The sequence below is a fragment of the Perognathus longimembris genome, chromosome 6 (assembly GCF_023159225.1).
Source record: "Perognathus longimembris pacificus isolate PPM17 chromosome 6, ASM2315922v1, whole genome shotgun sequence".
In the NCBI taxonomy this organism is placed as follows: Eukaryota; Metazoa; Chordata; class Mammalia; order Rodentia; family Heteromyidae; genus Perognathus; species Perognathus longimembris.
This window is the reverse complement of record NC_063166.1, coordinates 11,041,593-11,056,246: the sequence shown is the minus strand read 5'-3', so window position 1 is coordinate 11,056,246 and position 14,654 is coordinate 11,041,593. Positions and strand designations below refer to the sequence as shown.

Genomic DNA, 14,654 nt, shown 5'->3' with positions numbered 1-14,654 from the left:
AAAAACAATTAGCAGCTTTTAAAATCGTGGATTAAACTAAGGTCTATATGGAATGTGAAAAGTCTTCATTACAAAAAAAAAAAAAAAGGTTTTGTACATTAGCAAGTTTTTTTTAATACTCAAGAAAAAAAGTCATGTAATTAATACTTTCAAAAGCAGAGATTCAAAGTCATGGCTATACTTCAATTATCAAGCATTTTGATTCAAATTCAAAGATACAAATTCAAGACATTGTGCTCAGAGCTACCTTACCATAAATTAATGGGGAAGCCCCTACTATATCAAAGCAAGCTCTAATGCTTTTAGAATAAAAGAGCAAATTTTTTAAACTTCCATTTTAAGCAAAGTATCTCTAGTTCAGGAACAGCCTAGGCTAATAGCAATACCTTGTCTCACCAAAACACACACACACACACACACAAACACCCTCTGGTTTATGAAGCTTGGGTGTGGTTCCCTATTTGTCAGCCTGTACCCCCTCCACCCACAATGAAAACCACATGTACTCTAAGAGTGTTTGGTAAAGAAAAACTTAAGACCAGAGATTAAAAAAAAAAAAAAAAGAAGTCTAAGTGAGAGCTGTGTACTCTTTCCCTGTCTGAAGATTTCTGGAAATTCTTCATATACATAAACTTTAACAACTGAAACTATTTCAATAGAAAAATACAATGAGAGTACTTAAATCTGAAGCCAGCAATACCTTCAATATAATGAACAATTAGTCTTAAATTCGGCAAGTTAGGATTTTCAGTTGCAGCCAGTGCTTGTGTCTCATGCCTGTAATCCTGGCTACTCAGGAGACTGAGATCTGAGGATCTCAGTTCGAAGCCAGCCCAGACAGAAAAGTCCATGAGACTCTAATCTCCACTAAATTACTCAGAAAAAGCTGGAAGTGGCACTGCTGCGGCCCAAGTGGTAGAGTGCTAGTCTTGAATATATAAAAAAAAAAACTAGGAAAAATAAGTTTTAACTTGAGCTGGGGTTATAGCTCAGTAGAAATGCTTACGCAACAAGCTGACTACACACACACATACATACATACATACATACACACACACATTGATTCATTGCCATTACTTTGTAAACTTTTGAAAGAAAAGATCAACAGGTACTATACACTCACATTCAAAGATGCTCATACATTAAGTCAACAAATTCTTCAGCAGAATGATTTTCATCTTACACGAGCAATGTCTAATGTAATAGTAAAGCCTGTGATGTCCTTCCTTTTGACCTTTCTCCAAACCCTCTCCTCCTCTACTTCCTTCATTGAAAAAAGGTTTAGTCTAACATTAATAACCTTTAATCAAGAGACAATTAACATTTCCTAATAGCAATTCATAGGTTTACTGAGCCAACCAAGTACTTTTTACGACTCGGCTTTCCCTTATGCTTTCTGTAATTCAACACAGGTCACTGGAGCTCTTGTTCAATTTGTCTCATTCTCCTACAACTCTGTTAGACAGTTATAATAGATAGTTGAGAAATTCTTCAAAGTTTAAAAAGATTAACAAAAGGATATGATCCTCATAAAAGCCAGGGATGAGAACTTCAAACTTAAAAGGAGGTCAAAGGAAAAGCACAGTTTAATTCAGTCTAGATGGTTATGCTGGGTTCACTGAGTTTACAAAGGAACTGTTATCTCTATACAAACACCTTTGCTGTTACCAATACTTTATTCCTTTGTGACTAACAACTCATTACCTCTCAACTGGACACTTGAACTTGAGACAAAATTGTTCCTCAAGAATCACATGTCTGGGCTGGGAATATGGCCTAGTGGCAGGAGTGCTTGCCTCGTATACATGAAGCCCTGGATCCGGTTCCCCAGCACCACATATATAGAAAACTGCCAGAAGTGGTGCTGTGGCTCAAGTGGTAGAGTGCTAGCCTTGAGCAAAAAGAAGCCAGGGACAGTGCTCAGGCCCTGAGTCCAAGGCCCAGGCCTGGCAAAAAAAAAAAAAAAAAAAAAAAAAAAAATCACATGTCTATCTGACAATGGTGGCTCACACCTGTATCCCTAGCTACTCCGGAGACTCAGATCTGAGGATCAAGGTTCAAAGCCAGACCAGGCAGAAAAGTCCATGAGACTCTTTATCTCCAATTAACCACCAAAAAAAGACCAAAAGAAGAGATAGAATGCTGGTCTTGAGCAGAGGAAGAAAGGAAGGAAAGGGGTGGGGGAGGGAAGGAGGGCAGGCAGGCAAGAAGGCAGGCCAAACTCTCAGGCAAGTGCCCAGGCTCTGAATTCAAGACCCACGTGCACACACGCACACACACGAACACACACACATCATCACATGTCTCATCTTTCCTTCTGAACTGTGAGCCACGGAAAAGCAAACACCGGGAGCAGGGTGTGGTGGTACAGGCTGTAAGCTCAGCACTCAGGAGACTGAGGTTTGAGGATCAAGGCCAGACTCCAGGAGAGAGAGAGCGCGCATGAGGGCAGACACCTTGTCCTATACATGTCTTAATTCTTCCCCTAATTCACACATAGTACTGTGCGCTTAGTACCTAAAAAAGAGAGAATTAAAAAACAAAAAACAAAAAAACAGATTGCCTGGGGGAACTGGCAGAATGGCTCAAGTGATGGAGCACCTGCTTACAGAAAAGTTAGCAAGGAAGAGGCCGGGAGCACGGCTTTCCGATGGGGCCGGGAGGGTGGCGTGGAGTGAGGGGGACCTGTTCTCGCGGCGGTGGTCTCGGGTCTTACACTCGGGCTCACGGAGTGACGGCCGGGGTGGGCGGCGAGCGAGCAAGGGACCAAAGGACAAGTTTCCCCTCGCGTCCGGGTCACTTCCCGGCGGCACCGGCAGCCCCGCACGCCGGGTGACACCGACTTTCCCGACTCTAGGCAGGTCCTGTCCCTCTCCCCGGGCGGGGAGGGGTCGCGACGTGTCCCGTACCTCGACGGTTCAGAAGGCGCAGGCTCCGAGGCCCCCCGCTCCGACCCCCTGGCAAGGGGGCGACCGTGGCGAGCGGCGGCGGTGGGAAGCCGGAGGGGAGCGGCGCCTCCCCCCACCCCGCGCGCCCGCCCCGGCCGCACTCACCACCGACGGCAGCGCCGGGGCGGCGGCCCCGGGGTCCGCGACGAGGAGCCTCGGCCGACGGAAGCAGCGGGCGAAAGCGAGGAGGTGAGAGAGGAGGAGCGCGGGCCGCGGGCAGGCGAGCCGGAGGAACGCGCCCGGGCCGGGGCTGGGGCGGGAGCGGCGGCGGCGGCGGCACTCACCCGAGCCCGGGGCGAGCCGCGGCCCGCAGTCCTCCCGACGTGCGAGCGGCCGGGCGAAGATCCAGCGGCGGCCGCTGGCCCGGACCCGAGGGGGCGTTCGAGGGGGCTCCGAGGTCGGGGCCTGAGGAGCCGTTGTCAGCGGGACAACAGGAAGCGTCCCAACTGCCGGAAAAGACGGCGGCGCGGAGGGGCCAAGACGCCCAGGGTCCCCTCGCGGTGCGGAGGGGCTGCCGCGGCGGCGGCCCCGGACCCGGACTTGCGCATGCGCGACTGCCGGCCGCGCCGGCCGGCGCTGCTGCGCGTGCGTGGCCCCGCCCCCGCCCGGCCTCACCCCCTTCCCGGGTCTGCACAAAGGGTGAGGCCTGACCCCGTGCGGTCGGGAGCGGGCTGGGGGAGGTGGGCTGGGCCGGCCCTGGCCGGGCTGGGGAAGTTCCTCTTGTTTTGTTTTGTTTTATTTGCCCTGAAACAATTACGGACTCTGCCAGAAGTTGCGAAATGAGTCGGGGGGGGGGGGGGGAAGTTCCGTGTAGCCGGCCCCCGCCTCCCCTCCGCGTCTGACCTGGGACACGGGATCCCCCCCCCCACCCGGAAGTTGACATTGGCTCCACGCCTGAGCTGAGCTAATGCAATTAGCTGCGTGGCCGAGCGCTGCGGGACCTGCCCGCTCGGGCGTGCACCCGGGAGCGGCTGTGTGCAGTCGGTCGTGCAGGGAAATGTAATCGCCTTACAGACTCCCCGCCCCCCCACTCCCCAGGATCTCCACAGCATCATCGGCTGCACTATAGGTCTGCTGAACTCTCGGCCCCCACCTCCTCCTTTTCCTTAAAGTTAGGGTTTATGCGCTTTACCTGAGATCGGGTGAGCTCTCTGACTTGGGGGATGGCAGTGACCTGCCTCTCCCCTCCCTCCCCCACCTTTTGGGCTACTGAGGTTTGAACTTAGGGCCTTGGCATTTGCCAACCAGGACTCCCGGGCCCTTTTTTGCTTTCGTCAATTTTTTGGTCTCTTTATTTTGCCCAGTGCCAGATTGGTGCCTTGATCCTCCTAACTATGTCTCCCCGAGAGCTGGGTTCACAGGAACCACTCAGTACACACCACTTGTTACTTGAGATGAGGGCGTCCCGCTAACTTTTTAGCCTTTAGTTGAGAGTATTCACTCTCTACTTTTGGAGTAGCTGGGATTGCAGGCCTGTGGTGCCACCACTCCTGGCAGAATCTGATTTTCAACTAATTACCTGTTTCTCAGTCTGGTAAAGCCTTTAGCCTTTACACACTGAGCACTGAGCAGAGAGTCCTCAAGTGAAAAATATCAGGATCTAGGATGCACAAGACATAGTCCTAGCCAAGCCTTCAGAGAGCCACGTAGAGAGGCAGAATGCTCTCCTTCCCTACCATTCATCCTCTAGGAATGTAGTGACTGATAAATATTCCAGTACATCTTTATCCCCTAAACTGTGGTGAGATCATAGGACTTGGTTTTCTCCTTTAAGCACAGAGTCCTGGCTTTGTTTGCTTCATAGTCTGAAAAAGATGGGCTTTCCTTGATTGGAGTCTTTGTGGACACCTTGTTCTCCTTTTCTAGTATCATAGAAAAACCCACTTCAGCCAGGTGATGGTGGATCACACCTGTAATCCAAGCTACTCAGAAGGCTGAGATCTGAGGAGCACTGTTCAAAGCCAGCCCAGGCAAGAAAGTCTCTGAGACTCTTATCTTCAGTTACCCAACAGGAAACCAGAAGTGGCACTGTGGCTCAAAGTAGTAGAGCTCTAAACTTGAGCAAAAGAGTTTAGGGACAGCACCCAGGCCCTGTGTTCAAACCCCACAAACAACCAAAAAAGAAAAATACTTCAGCCTTCATTCTCCCTGCCCAGAGCCAAAGCCCCACCCCCAAAGCCTCCTCCTAAAATCATCCTCCATGGGACTGGGAATGTGGCTCAGTGGTAGAGCACTTGCCTAGCATGTATGAAGCCCTGATTACATTCCTCAGTACCACATACACAGAAAAAGCTGGAAGTGGCACTGTGGCTCAAATGGCGGTGCTAGCCTTGAGCAAAAAAGAAGCTGAAGCCAGGGACAGTGCATAGGCCCTGAGTCCAAGCCCCAGGACTGGCAAAAAAAAAGAAAGAAAGAAACAAAATCAGGGACAGTGCCTGGGCCCTGAGTTCAAGCTCCAAAACTGACCAAAAAAAATCTCCATCCACAATCATTTAATAGCAGTCCTAGGTGTTTGCTTTACAGTTTACAAACACCTTTCACTATTTAATCTGTTGATCTTCACAGTCCTTTGGCAAAGCATATCAGATGAGGTTTTACAGATAAGCCAGCACTCAGAGAAGCTAAGTGACAAGCTTGAATTCTCACAGTTTGGAGACCCAAAGCCAAGCAGAAAACCCTGTTTCCTGACTGCAAATCCAGTCTTCTTCCTCTTTCTCTCTCCTTCCTTCCTCCCTTCCTTTTTTCCTTCCTTCCATCTTCTTTCTTCCTTTCTCCCCTCCATCTTTCCTTGCTTCCTTCCTTTCATCCTTCCTTCCTTTGTCTTTCCTTTATTTCTCTCCTTTCATTCTTTCTCTTCTTTCCTTTCTTTCCTTCTTTTCTTCCTTTCTTTTGTACCATACTAGGGCTTGGACTCTGTGGTAGATACCACTTGAGCCACAGCTCCACTTGGAAACAAGAGTCTTACTTGGAGATAAGAGTTGCACTAACCTTTCTCTTGGCCTGGCTTTGATCCTCGGGTCTCTGCCTCCTGAGTAGTTAGAATGAGGTCCTGAGGCTTCAAGGTCTCTACCACATCCCCAACCCTTTCCTTCTTGAATCCTTGCCTTGTACTAAAGAAATCACTTGATTGCTGCAGCCTGTACTTGGCCAGCCACAGCACTCATAAAGACCAGCATTTTACTCCACTGTGCATGCCCCAGCCCATGGGGGAAATGGCACCAGCTGACTCTGAATATTACATCCGTAATAAGACCGGAAAGGGGCTAGAAATGTGGCTTAGTGGTAGGGTGCTTCCCTATCATGCATGAAGCCCTAGGATCTAACATACACACAAAATCCATGTTATTTGAAATGCAGATTCTAGGATTAGAGGTGTGGCTTGTTGGTAGAGGGCTTGCCTAGCCCATTGGAGGCAGAGTTTGGTCCCCAACACCACAAACATTAAATTATTTAATTAAAAAATTATTGGGGCTGGGAATGTGGCTTAGCGGTAGAGTCCTTGCCTGGCATACACCAAGCCGTGGGTTCAATTCCTCAGCACCACATACACAGAAAAGGCTGGGGTAGTGGAGCTGTGGCTCAAAGTGGTAGAATGCTAGCCTTGAGCAAAAGAGCTCAGGGTCAGCGCCTAGGATCTGAGTTCAAGCCCCATGACTGACAGACAGAAAAAGCCGGAAGTGGTGCTGTGGCTCAAGAGGCAGAGTACTAGCCTTGAGCAAAAGGAAGCCAGGGACAGTGCTCAGGCCCTGAGTCCAAGCCCCAGGACTGGCAAAAAAAAAAAAAAAATTCTGGTTCCAGGGCCAGGAGTTTGGCCTAGAGGTAGAGTGCTTGCCTAGAATGCATGAAGCCTGGAGTTCGATTCCTCAGTACCACATACACAGAAAAAGCTGGAAGTGGCACTGTGGCTCAAGTGGTAGAGTGCTAGCCTTGAGCAAAAGATGCTAAGAGACAGCACCCAGGCCCAGAGTTTAAGCCTCAGGACCAACAAAAAAATAAAAATAAAGGGCTGGGAATATGGCCTAGTGGCAAAAGAGCCTGCCTCATATACATGAAGCCCTGGGTTCAATTCCCCAGTACCACATATATGGAAAACGGCCAGAAGTGGTGCTGTGGCTCAAGTGGCAGAGTGCTAGTCTTGAGCAAAAGGAAGCCAGGGACAGTGCTCAGGCCCTGAGTCCAAGGCCCAGGACAGGCAAAAATAAATAAATAAATAAATAAATAAATAAAATAAAAATAAAAATAAAGGAAGAAGAACAAGAGAAAGTGTGCACAATCCAATAGCCCTAGGTCTCTTCCAAGGCCAAAGCTAGGATGACAAAAGTAAATGAAACATGTAGGGCACATATTTTAGGAAGCACTCACCATTGGGTGTCACCATGTACTTGCACAACCCAGTGAAGGAGGACCTCCCACATCTTACTTTAAACGTTCTATAGCCAGGCACTGGAGGCTCACGCCTGTAATCCTAGCTACTCTGGAGGCTGAGATCTGAGGATTGTGATTCAAAGCCAGCCTGGGCAGAAAAGTCCCTGTGAGACTGTTATCTCCAATTAACCACTCAAAAATCACAAGTGGTCCTATGCCTCAAGTGGTAGAGCATAAAGAACTGCAGGCCCAGGACCTGAGTTCAAGGCTCAGGACTGGGGAAAAAAAAAAAAAAGTTCTGTGACTTTTGTTTGTCTTACCCTGGTCCCTCTCCACATAACATACTCACCAAGTTTTGTTTTTTTGTTTTTTTGGGTTTTTTTTGGCCAGTCCTGTGGCTTGGACTCAGGGCCTGAGCACTGTCCCTGGCTTCTTTTTTGCTCAAGGCTAGCACTCTGCCACTTGAGCCACAGCGCCACTTCTGGCCGTTTTCTGTATATGTGGTGCTGGGGAATTGAACCCAGGGCCTCATGTATACGAGGCAGGCACTCTTGCCACTAGGCCATATTCCTAGCCCCCTCACCAAGTTTTTGATAGCACTGAAAGTTTTGAACTCAGGCCTACTGCTTGCTAGGCAAATCCTCTATTTCTTGGGTCACACATCTAGCCCCACTGAGTAACATTTTGGGAGGATACCTTCCACACTACTTTTTTAGGAAGATTGGGGGTGGAACCCAAGGCCTCATGCATGCTAAGTACAAACTTTACCCCCGAGCTATATCCTCCCTTACTCCAAACTCTCTCTTTCCTGGACAGCACTGGGGTTTTTGTCTTTTGTTTTTTGTCAGATGAGGGGCTTAAACTTCGGGCCTATGTGCTGTCCCTGAGCTTTTGCACTCAAAACTAGCACTCTACTGCCTTGAGTCACAGTACCAATTCTGTTGTTTTTTTTTGTTTGTTTGTTTGTTTTTTAGTGGTTACTTGAAGATAACAGTCTTGTGGACTTTCTTGCATAGGTTAACTTTGAACCATGATCCTCAGATCTCAGCTTCCTGAGTAGCTAGATTACGGGCATGAGCCAGGGGTACCAGGCTCTACATAACCTTTTGGCTGAATATTATTTATATCAGACTATACATGTAGAGACTTGAGAAAGATCAAGTGATCTACAAGAGTTTTAACAACAATCAGCCATTCCCGGCTCCACCCAGTCCCGCCTGATTCACACACCAGCAGCAACTGCTTTTAACATTTTACTTGCTTCTTTACCTTCTACTTTCTAAACAGCATTGCTATTTTTTTTTTAATTTTCATTTTTTTTTTCTGCCAGCTGTGGGGCTTGAACTCTGGCCCTGGGTGTTGTGCCTGAGCTTTTTTGACCAAGGCTAGTGCTCTACCATTTTGAGGAACATTTACACTTTTGGTTTTCTAGTGGTTAATTGGAGATAAAAGCCCCAGCTGGCTTCAAACTGTGATCCGCAAATCTCAGCTGCCTGAGTAGCTAGGATTACAGGTGTGAGCCACTGGCACCCAGATAGGTCAGGATTTCTAGGTTATCTTCTTGAGGTAGAATTCTTTCTGGAGAAACATCAGTTCTTGCTACCAAAGTCTCTGTGAGGTTCCAGCAGGTCACACCTGTAACTCTGCCTATTCAGGAGGCTGAGATCTGAGGATCATGGTTCAAAACAAGTGCTGGCAGGAAAGTTCATAAGACTCTTATCTCCAATTAACCACCATAAAAACTGGAAGTAGAGCTGTGGATCACATAGTGGAGTGTCAGCCTTGAGCAAACAAAGCTAAGAGAAAGCTCCCTGGCCCTGAGTTCAAGTCCCAGTACTGGCACAACACAATAATAATAATAATAATAATAATAATAATAATAATAATGTAAGTTTTTCCAAGTGGCTTTGTGTATTGTGTATTACTAGAAAAAAAGGATAATTTTTTTTAAAGTCAAGGCTGGGAATGTGGCTTAGTGGTAAAGTGCTTGCCTAGCATGCATAAAGCCCTGGGTTCAATTCCTCAGTACCATATAAACAGAAAAGGCCAGAAGTGGTGCTGTGGCTCAAGTGGTAGAGTGCTAGCCTTGAGCAAAAGAAACTCAGGGATAGTGCTGAGGCCCATAGTTCAAGCCCCAGGCCTAAGAAAAAAAGAAAAAATTACTCCAAATCAATGAAGACCGTGAAAGATGGCAAGTTCAAGACTGGCTACAATCCAAGTGATATGTTAGCTGTTCTGACCTGGGTGTATAAAAAGAAAATAGAGGAGCCTCTGTAGCCATGAAGAACTGTGGGAGGGAGGAGAGGAAGAGAACTCTAATTTCTGAACAGAAAGAGTGATGAAAAGGAGTTCCCTAAAGCAAAGATAAATCTGAAAGCCGGAAAGGAAAGGGAGGAGATGTACACCGAGCTCTTTAGGGAGTTCCTGAGGCTCTGGCTTTGAACAAGGTTTTCTTTCAGACCAAGGGGTGGAGTACTTCTGACTCATGAACTGTGGACTCCCTCGGGACCATACAAAATCTCTTATTTGCAGAGTTCCCTAGAACTGCCAACTGGTAAATTGGCTCATAAATTCCCTGAAAATGAGGTCTTTGGATCCCATTTGTTACAAAGAGAAGCAATTGTATACACACACACACACACACACACACACACCTCAAAGTACTCCACATGTTAAGTAAACACTGGGTTAAGTAAAGAAAGTGACATGAATTTACTTCTTTTTAAATTTTATTTATTTTTTAAATTTCATACTGCAGTACAGTTTGAACTCAGACCCTTGAGCTCTTGCTCAGCTTTTTCTTTTTCTTTTCGGTGTGTGTACGCTGGTACTGGGGCTTGAACTCCAGGACGGGGCACTAGTTACTTTTAGCTTTCTACTCTACCACTTGAGCCACACCTCCACTTACAGTTTTTTAGTGGTTAATCGGAGTAAAAGTTTTATGACCTTTTCTTCCCAGGCTGGGTTACAATCATATCCTCAGATCTCAGCCTCCTGAGTAGCTAGGATTACAGGCCTTGGGTTATCACCTTTTTTTTTTTCCTTTACAAAAATGGCACGATCTGTTTTTCAGGCAGCGTTCCTTCCCCCCCCCCCCTTTATTGTCAAGGTGAAGTACAGAGAGGGGTTACAGTTTCATATGTAAGGCAAACATTCCTCTTGCAACTCTATTTTATGGTTTGTAAAGGTCTTTGCTGGGAATCAGAGCCCCCAGCGGCCCTGCCCACCTGCTCTACCTCTTTGGGCAATGCTTGGATTTTGTGTTTTTTCTTTTGAAAGTCAGACTTGCTTGGCTGGTTTTGCCAGTGACCTTAAATTGAAGCACTCCTGGGTGTGGCTTGCAGATGCCAGTGTCTCATGCTTTAAGAAAATTCAGTACTCAAATAACATTTTCAAAGCAAATTAAGGAGTGGCTGTTTGCCATCAAAAAAGACTTGCAAAATGTTTCACTTAAGCCAATCTAAAAAGATGCATTTACCTATATTTATTTATTACACACATAGTATTTATAGAGGGTACAAAATACAAAAGAGTAAGCAATGAAAAAGCCTGCACGTTGGTCTCCATCACCATTTCCCACGCTCCTCTCCTCTGCCGCATTCCCCGCCCCCCAGGTTTCCAGCACATCTTTCCATATACAAAATCTATATTTGCATAAACATAAACACATGCTCTGGCTCTCTGTGCTGGTGGTTCATCCCTGTAATCCTAACTACTCAGGAGGCTGACATCCGGGGTATCAAAGTTAGAAGTTTATCTGCCAGCTCAGGCAGATAAGTCCTGGAGACTCCATTGGAAAAAAAAAGAAAGAAAGAAAACAGCAAAAAGCAGCAAGACTGGAGACTTGGCTTCTGGAGTAATGTTAGCCAACTGAGCGAAGTAGGCACAATGCCCTGAGCTCAAATCCCAGGACTGAGAAAACAGAACAAAGGAAAATACTACATCCTTCTAGAGTTTTTAAAAAATAGTGTCTGAAACAACATACTATTTTTCATCTTATTGTTTTGGTTGCTGAAAAAAAAAATATACCTTGGAAAGTCTTCCGAATCAGAACAAATAGAACTGCCTCATTCTTTATTGAGAGCAATCTGAATTTAACCCAAAGGGGATTCTTTCCCATGTGAACGCCATTGTTCTGCAGTTCTGCCCCGCTGTTGCTCTCTATTGCAGCGAGCTGATTGTCTCTAGTGATTTCCTCCTGGTGTGGAGAGGAAAGGAATGGAGGAAGGGGGGGAGGCACCTTGGTGCTTTCTGCCCGCCCCCCACTACTGGAAGCTGAACAATCCAGTGTAGCCTTTCTTTTCCCCCTTTTGTTCATTAAGTAGTAAGCTCTGTGTGTGTGTGTGTGTGTGTGTGTGTGTGTGTGTGTGTGTGTGTTGGCACTGGGGCCTGAACCAAGTGCCTAGGCGCTGTTCTTTAGCTTTTTCACTCAAGGCTGGCATTCTACCAGCTCCATTCCTGGCTTTTTACTGATTAATTCGGAGATATGTGTCTCACAGACTTTCTTACCCAGGCTGGCTTTGAACTGAGATCCTCAGATCTCATCCTGAGTCGCTAAGAATACAAGCAGAACTTTCTTGGGGCTTGAATTCAGGTCCTGGGTGCTGTCCCTGAGCTCTTTTGCTTAAGGCTGGCACTCTACCATTTGAGCCACAGGGCCACTTTGGGCTTTCTGATGGTCAATTGGAGCTAAGAGCCTCATGGACTTTCTTGCCTGGGCTGGTTTTGAACTGTGATCCTCAGATCTCAGCCTCCTTGAGTAGCTAAGATTACAGGTGTGAGCCACCAGTGACCAGCTCAGGCAAAGCTTTTGAAAGCCCTTTCTCCAAAACTCTTACTGGAGATCACCACCCCATGCAGGGCCACCAGTAGCTGCTCTTCGTGGAGGTTCCACTCAGCCAAACTGTACAGCCAAAATCAAAGTAGAAAGGAACAACTATGATGTAGGCCAGGGATGAGGAGATTCAGCTCTCCCAGCCTGCAGGGAACAGCTTTGGGTCAACTGGTCATCTATTCACCTCACAGGGTGAGACAGGAACATTCAGTGTGTGTGTGTGTGTGTGTGTGTGTGTGTGTGTGTGTTTATGAGAAAGGTTAAGTGCTCTGAGGGGAAACCCTGTCTTTGCTCAATGTTTGACTTGCTGTTTCTCTGATTGATTGGTTTGACTGATTGACTGGCTAATTAAGATCTATTTACGGTGGATACTATGACAATAATTATGATTATATTTTCTCATCGTTCTGTCTCAACCAAAATATAAATTAAAACAAAAAGAATACATGAAGCTGGTAGTACAGGTGGTTCATGCCTGCCGTATAAATCCTAGCTACTCTGGAGGCTAAGCTCTGGGGATCCAGGTTTGAAGCCAGCCTAGGCAGAAAAGTCCAGAAGATTCTAATCTTCAATTAACTACTCAGAGAAAGCCAGCCCAAAGTGGCACTGTGGCTCAAGTGGTAGAGCACTAGCCTTGGGCACAAAGAAGCTCAGGGACAGGGACGGTGCCCAGGCCCTGAGTTCAAGCCCCAGGACTGGCACCAAAACAAACAAACAAAAAAAGATCAAGGACAGTGCCCAGGCACGAAAAGAAAACAAATACATGAATCCAATTGGCATTTTATATTCCAAACCGAGTTTACTTCTGTGTTTACTTAAAGTATTTATTTGCTTCTTTAGCTAGGAGACTTGAGGCCCTACTGGGTTGCTTCCTACCTTTCCAGACGTTTCCTTCCTAGTTTTGTGTGTGTGTGTGTGTGTGTGTGTGTGTGTGTGTGTGTGTGTGTGTGTTGTTATTGGGGCTCCCTATTCCCTACTTCCCATCAGTGTTCAGAAGCATTCAGAGGCTCCCTCATCAAAATCATCTCTGAGTGGGCACAAGTGGCTCGCGCCTGTAATCCTAGCTACTCGGAAGGCTTTGATCTGAGGATCCTGGTTGAAAGCCATCCCAGGAAGACAATCTGAGAGACTCATCTCCAATTAACCTATGAAAAGCCAGAAGTGGAAGTGTGGCTCAACTGGTAGAATATCAGCCTTGAGAGAAAAAGCTAAAAAGAGCACAAGGCCCCAGGTGCACGTACACACACACACACACACACACACACACACACACACACCTTCTGACTCATGCCCAGTTCCTATTTCTGCCTTTCCTCTTCACCACTCATTCTGTAGAGTTTCTGCACTTACTACCTGCGATATGTCCCGCCTCCTGCACATCCTGCTTTAAATGTTCTTCCCAAGGTCAATGCCAGGGTCCTCCTCTTGAGTATCTAAATCCAATAGCGGGCTCTGGCTCTTACTATGCACAGCTTGTCTGACTGTGTGGGGTCACTGACCCTTCTCCTTAAAGTATTGTTTCTTCGCCTCCTTCCTCCTGACAGTATTTTGTCGTTGGTTTAGGATGGGTCACCAGGTAACTGCCAACTCAGGGACTAGATTTTTCTTTCTACCTTCACAAACACCTAGTTATCTTTAATTCACCCTCCAAGACTCAGCTCAGAGAGCACTTCCCTGTCTCCTAACACCCCTCTGCGTTGTTTCCCATGCCAGAGCAGTAATTATCACAGATTGCAATTAGATGTGCTAGGTCATTCCACACCCCCAAGAGGCCCTCCCCTGGGTTGTACTTGATTTCTAGAGACTTCTGTGGTGGCAAGACACAGGGGAGAGTGACTTTCTGAAACTCAGTGGCATGTATTCTACCAGCCAGGCTCACAGTGGACATTCATGCTAGTCTCCAGTGATCTCTTTCTCTCTCTTTTCTGTGGCACTGGGGATTGAACTCAGGCCTCACCCTTGCACAGTACATACTCAATAGGCGATGCCAGTCTAGCACTTGAGATCTGGCCTTCAGATGACTCTCTCCCATAATACTCTCTCCATCTGTTTTTGTTTTTATATTTTATATATAATTTTATTGTTATTATTAAGGTGTTATACAGAGGGGCTACCATTTCATAGTTTGGGTAATATGTATGTTTCTCTTTTGGGCAATGTCACTCCTTCCTTTGTTTTCTCCCAGTTTCCCTGTTCCACCTCTGCTCTTTGTTTTTGGCAGCTCTGCTTTCTTATTGTCACCATACTTCTCTCTGGGGAGACAGCTTCGGAGAAGCCAAAATAATTGGACTCCAGGGAGACCTATGGTTTCTCTGTACTGACAAATAGTTTTTCTCTACATCAAGGTCTTAATTGCTAAACCCTTCTTAAAAACAAGCTTGTGCCAGGCACTGATGGCTCATGGCTGTAACCCTAGCTACTCAGAAGGCTGAGATCTGAGGATCATGGTTCAAAGCCAGCCTGGGCAGAAGTCTGTGAGATTCTTATCTCAAAGTAACCACCACAAA

At 46.7% G+C, this 14,654-nt stretch overlaps 1 protein-coding gene across 5 annotated transcripts in view; it reads right to left on the bottom strand.

Moving 5' to 3' along the window:
* Stk38 (serine/threonine kinase 38) overlaps window positions 1-3,495 on the bottom strand; it is a 38,109-nt gene extending 34,614 nt beyond the window's left edge. For 3 of the 5 annotated variants that reach the window (XM_048347855.1, XM_048347859.1, XM_048347856.1), the window contains exon 1: window positions 3,233-3,495. The gene's annotated coding sequence lies outside the window, so the exon portion shown is untranslated. Of the gene's footprint in view, window positions 1-2,347; window positions 2,525-3,053; window positions 3,073-3,232 lie in introns of those variants that run through there. The other 2 variants (XM_048347857.1, XM_048347858.1) reach the window with 2 other exon arrangements.
* Between the last annotated feature and the right edge of the window lie 11,159 nt (window positions 3,496-14,654).